The 6,716-nt window shown below is 37.7% G+C and overlaps 1 long non-coding RNA gene across 1 annotated transcript; it reads right to left on the reverse strand.

Moving 5' to 3' along the window:
• Positions 1–212: 212 nt before the first annotated feature.
• Positions 213–3,153, reverse strand: LOC113475677. The gene is made up of 2 exons (XR_003397424.1): positions 2,570–3,153; positions 213–391 (listed from the first exon to the last, which is right to left on the reverse strand). It is a non-coding gene; the product is annotated as an uncharacterized LOC113475677 (long non-coding RNA).
• Positions 3,154–6,716: the final 3,563 nt, after the last annotated feature.

The raw sequence follows: 6,716 nt of genomic DNA on the forward strand, positions 1-6,716 counted from the left end.
CATTAATAAATCTACTACTTTCCCACATCAACCGCTACAAATAGGCTCACACCCACACAAGATGGTTTTATGTGCTGATGATCCACGCGAACGGCTCCTCATGATTTCAGTTTTTAAATGGTTGAAGGGTATGGGAGTTTCTTGGTTCCATTATTGATCCCCCTCTTTTGTTTTCTGGAAAACCCTTGGAGATTTCCATTTCTTTTGTTTGATTTTCTTCGATGCCTGCTCGACTTTGTTGTGGCCGTAACTTTCCATCGACATATTTACAGTGATATTATTCACTTGAGGATTTGTTTGGTGGAGAATTAGATCGATACATTCGCGTAGATGTGTCAACTGCATGGTGGGGTGATCAATTGTAGGGCCTCCGTGTTCTAGCAGCGATTGTCTAAAAAAAAAAATTTTTGGTGAGGTATCTTGAAGTCCCAGACCGAATGTATGCAAAATACGTGTAGGCTAGATATACTGTAGATATACATTGTTATTGAAAAAAATGGTTTACACTGAGTAAGTTACAAAAATAATGATAACGCCAACATGGTTACTTAAACATACAAAAAAAATATTAGGTAAAAAACTACATTACTATTACAAAAATTAATATGACATAAAATTATACACATGATTACAACAAAGGCATGGGTTTTTAGCAAAATGATAGAAACAAAGATAGTGAGGCGAAAGAAAACTATGCGTTTGCGTGGGTATTTTGGGTTTGACGTTCCGTAATAAAATTGTCGCTCTCATTAATTTATTATTCAGGGGGTTATTGAGGTAACGAACGTCAGGAATTCTACCCCGGATAAAAGTAAAAATGGACGCACCGTACACCTTAAAAACTCAGAAGGTAAAGAATACTCCCCAGAAACATGTCATAGAAAGGGCAGCCATGACTATACAAGTTCAAAATGGTGAAGTTATTGAACTTAATACATTTAGAAAAATGTTATAAGCAGAAGCGTCCAACGTTTTGGAAACATATTCTATATCGGCACTGGAGGGGTTGGAGTTGGACTCTAAATAGTGATAAAATTTATCATGTGTAAGTTTGGTTTGGCTTAGGTCGCTAACATGGGTGGTAAGATCTTCAAAACTACTAGCGGTCTTGGGGAACTCGTTCTTAAATGATTCATAGTCGGGAGTGGTGTGGTGAAAATTGACCGGGAAAGAATGGGGTAACATAATTGACCTTTTAGTCCGTGTGTGACAAAGTATAATTGTCAAAAACATAGAAGTTGACATCACCCGCCCAGGCGTATAACTCTCGACAAGTTTGACGCCGGCGTAAACAAAACCGTTACGGTACAACTGCCCAATGCGAAACTTGCCAGCGTTGTCCCGATAACGTAAGAGTGGTCTGGTAGCAAAAAACTTCCTGTGCTCAAGTGAATGCAAAATGGACCCATTATTGTTTTTACACGTTAACTCAGTCATGAGGTCTTCTACCGTAATAATGGCGGCACGCTGTCCACCCAGAATTTACTAAGTATCTCTCCCGGATGCTGCCGGGAGACCAGCGAATATAAAGTAGACAATAGTGACTGAATCCGTTCTAAGTAATGTATATCGGCAGTCATGTTGCGCATGCTCTCGGTCAAGGTGTCCGAGACTTCGTCAATCATACCAGAAGTCGGATCATACGAGTCGAACGCATTATTGCTATGAACTCGCTGAGGCCGCAGTAAAGAGCGGTAGAACAATTAAGAGGGATAATAATTAGACCAGACGGATCACACAAAGTCTCTTTAGAACAGCAGGCGATAGTATTAGTCGGACAAGTAGCCAGAGAATGAACGAATGCTAAGTCCCAAATCACGTACCTCTAAATGATAAGACAACTTTGTGACTCACTATGTAGGGTCAGGTTATGGGTTCCCACAGGCTTAGTCGGGGAACAATCTATAAGTTAGGGCACTTTCCAAACATAATACTTGTACCTACGCTACAGAATCCGCGATGAACATCGCATTTACTCAAAATACCAATAGGACTCTTCATTCGTCTACGAATGTGATCATAGTAGACGACATGCATAATAAAATGTCCAACTCGATTTACCTGTTCGGGACCTAGAGCTGAAATAGTATGCGTGAAACGTACATGCCCGCTATGAATGTTGTTGCAGTCAAAAATAGTCTCAACAGTACTTAACCATAAGCGGACAGACGGAAGGCCGAAAAGGGGGCAATCTAGGTTTAAGGTCGATAAGCGAATTGTTTCCAGCATCAGCCAGTACGCCCCTGCTTATACTAGTCATTTTCGTGCTTTGGCTCGCAAGATCGGGGGAGTTAACTTTTACCCGCGAAGGTTGTTCAGGCGCGTAGCTACCCACCGTTTTAGTCTTATCGCCAGGCGCGTTCCCAAATGACCCACTGTTCGCGAAAACGTCATCACGAAATGGTTAGTAGTGCTAGGACCGTTAGTTGTAAAACGCTCAGGAACATAAGGCGTAAATTGTTTAAAAGATCTTCCCTTAGGTCGTTTTAAAAATGATAACATTTGGGCCATATTAAATAAAAATAAGAAAAACTAACTAAAAAGAATAAATAAAAATAGGGAACGTCACCGTTGTTCTGTTGTCGGAAGGTCGTGCTCCGAGGTCACCAATTGTTGGGGGCGACGTTGAACGTGAGTGATTGGCTCGGTTGAAGTTGACTCCGTACGTTGTTGATTCTCTCTTAGTTGCTTGTTGACGCCTGGTACTATCTTCTTGGCTGTTCTGACGCAGATTGTATAGTAAATGACAAGCCACCCCCGTTTTGACTCCTTTATTATTAAGTGCGGTATTTCATGTAACCCCAGGGAAATATATAACAGTTATACTGTGTACGTTATCCATCTGTCTCTATAGTACTGTATAGGAGATATTATTTGGAAACGGCATCCCATTTTACCCCACAGGACTATATAACAGATATTACGCGCGGTAATCCATCTTACCCCACAGAACTGGTATAACAGATACATTGTGGTAACGATATTCAATCTTACCATACAGAACTATGTTAAAATATTGTGACCAGTAACCATCTTACCCCACAGTACTGATATAACAGATATTGTGTGCGGTAAAATTTTTATACCAAAAGTATGATATAAAAGAGATCATGTGGTAAAGGTATCCCCATTTTACTTCACAGCACTGTACGGTATCCTTCTTACCCCTCAGGTTCATATAACAAATGTAGTGTGCAAACAGTATCCATTTTACCCTAGGGTACTAAGGGAATATATAGATATTATGTGCTAACGGTATCCTTCTTAACCCTAACGTTCATATAACAAATATATTGTGCTAACAGTATACATTTGACCCCACGGTACTATACAAAGTATATTATGCGCGGTATACCATGTTCCCCTAGAAAAAATAGGTAACAGATATTATGTGATAGATAACGGGATCCATCTTTTACCCTACAGTATAATATAAAAGATATTATGTTCTAAAGGTAAACATCTTACCCCACCGTACTATATAACAAACGTTGTGTGCAGTAAAAATCGTATTCAAAGTATTACTATTATATGTGTAACGATCACCATCTTACCCCAAGGTACTATATAAAAAATATTGTTTACTAACGGTACCCATCTTACTCCACAGAACTAACTATATTATATATACTATATGCTAACAGTGTGTTCATCTTACTCTACAAAACTATATAACATTTATTATGCTCTAACAGTATCCATCATACACCACAGTACTTTTTATAATAGACATGGTGTGCCAACGGTGTTCCATCTTATCCCACTGAACCATTACGTGCTACCCAATTTCATTCTTATGCCTAAAAACAACATAACATATATTATGTGCAAACAGTAACAGTACTAGAGAGACAGATGGATAACGTACACAGTATAACTGTTATATATTTCTTTGGGGTTACATTAAATACCGCACTTAATATATTTTATATTTCCAGTGAGGTAACCTTACTGTTGGCACAAAATATATGTTATATTGTTCATAGGCATAAGAATGATATGGGTTAGCACGTAATGTTCCGGTGGGGTAAGCTGGGACACGGTTGGCACACCATGTCTATTATAAAAAGTACTGTGGGATATGATGGCTACTGTTAAGGCATAATATATGCTATAGTTCTGCAGACTAAAGTGAATACTGTTAGAATATGGTATATATTATGTAGTTCTGTGGAGTAAGATGGGTATCGTTAGTAAATAATATTTTTTTATATAGTACCGTGGGGTATGATGGTGATCGTTCGCACATAATATCTGTTATAAAACACTCTAAGGTAAGATGTTTACTGCACGCAATATCTGTTGCATAGTTATGTGGGGTAAGATGGGTTACTGTTACCACATATTATCTGTTATATTGTCCTGTGAATTAAGAAGGATAACGTTAGCATATGATATCTGTTATAAAATACTATGGGTACGATTTTTACCGCACACAACATCTGTCATGTACTACTGTGGGGTAAGATTATATATTCCCTTTGGTTAAGACGATCACAGTTAACACGTAATGTTTAGTACGGTGGAGGAAGAAGGTTACCGTTAGCACATAATTTCTGTTACATACTTTTTTGGAATAAGAAAGTAATCGGTTAGCAAATAATGTCTGTTATATATTTTTTCTGGGGTAACATGGCCACCCCTACAATATATTGTATAGTACTGTGGGGTAAATGGATACTGTTTGCACACAATATTTTTTATATGAACCTGAGAGGTAAGGAGGATACCATTAGGACATATAGCATCTTATATATTTTTTCGTTGAGTAGAACGGTTATTGTTAGCACGTAATATCTCATATAGTGCTGTGAAGTAAGATAAATACCTTTACCACATGATGTCCGTTATATAATACTGTTGGTAAGATGTTTACCGGACACAATATTTGTTATACAGTTCTGTGGGGTAAGATGGATTACCGCGCGTAATATATGAGTCCTGTGGGGTAAGATGGGATGCCTATTCCGCATAATATCTGCTATACAGTGCTATGGAGAAACACTCTTATGTATTTTCTGAGGTGACATGAAATACCACACTTAATATATTTTATATTGTCCCGTGGGGTAACATGGTTACTTTTAACACATATATCTGTTATATTGTACTTAGGCATAAGAATAAAATTGGCTAGCACATAAAGTGTTCCATGGGGTAAGATGGGATACCGTTGGCACACCATGTCGATTATTAAAAGTACTGTGCGGTAGGATGGATAGTGTTAGCACATAAAATATCTGCTTTAGGTATTATAGGGTAGAATGCATTCCGTTAGCTAGCGCACAAATTATCTCTATTATATTGTCCGTTGTGGTAGGATGAGATTCGGTTAGTACATATTTATATGGTTCTGTGGGGTAGGGTGGTACACCGTCAGCACTTAATATCTCTTATATATGTAGTTTTGTAATAAATACTGTTAGGGCATAATATATATTAAATAGTGCTGCGTGGTAAGGAAACACCGCACATCACTATCTGTTACATAGTTCTGTGGGAAAACCGTTACTGCACTATATATATGTTACATATTTCTGTGTGGTAAGATGGTCACTGTTAGCGTATAATTATGTTATGTATTTCTGTGTGGTAAGATGGACACTGTTAGCGTATAATTATGTTATATAGTTCTGTGTGGTAGGATGACTCCTGTTAGTACATATTTATGTTATATAGAGCTGTGGGGTAAGATGGATACCGTTAGGATATAGTGTCTTTCATAAAACACTGGGGGTAAGATGTTTGCCGCACACAATATCTGTTACATAGTTCTGTGGGGTAAGATAAGATACTGTTACTAGATAAAATAGTTCTGTCTGGTAGGATGTGAACCGTTAGCTCATGATGTCTGTTATATAATACTGTGGGTGATTTTTACCGCACACAACACATGTGACATCGTACTGTAGCATAAGATGTGTACCATTAGCTCATAATATCTGTTATGTAATACTGTAGGGTAAGATGAATCCAGTTAGCTAGCACATAATCTGATATTGCGTTAAGGTAAGGTGGGTTTCGGTTAGCACATTATATATGTTATTAGCCCTGTGTAATAAGATGGGATACTAACGTTGGCATATAATATCTCTTATATAGTTTTAAGGAATAACATGGGATACCATACATGATATATTTTATTTAGTACTGTTGGGTAAGATGGATACTGTTAGCACATTATATATGTTAAATAGTTCTGTGAGGTAAGATGGCTACCGTTACTACAACATATATGTTATATATTACAGTGGGCTAAGATGGTTATCGTGAAGATATGATATCGGGTTTAGTGTTCCTTGGATAAGAAAGGAATCGGTTAGCACATAATATCCGTTTTAAAACACTATGGGTAAGATGTTTACCCCACACAATATCGAGTTCTGTGGGGTAAGATGGGATACTGTTACCACATATTATCCGTTATATAATTCTGTGGGGTACGATAGTTACCGTTAGCACATAATATCTGTTGTACAGTGCTGTAGGGCAAGATGGATACCATTAGCACATTGTTTCTGCTAAATAATATATTAGGTACGATTTTTAACGCACACAACAATTGTTATATAGTAATGTGGGGTAATATGGCTACAGTTAGCACATAATATCTTTTATATATTCCCGCGGCATAAACACGTAACGTTTAGTACTGTGGAGTAAGACGGTTAACGACTACCGTTGGCACATAATATCTGTTATATTTTTCTTTGGAA

Source organism: Ciona intestinalis, unplaced genomic scaffold, assembly GCF_000224145.3.
Source record: "Ciona intestinalis unplaced genomic scaffold, KH HT001130.1, whole genome shotgun sequence".
NCBI classification, from domain to species: domain Eukaryota; kingdom Metazoa; phylum Chordata; class Ascidiacea; order Phlebobranchia; family Cionidae; genus Ciona; species Ciona intestinalis.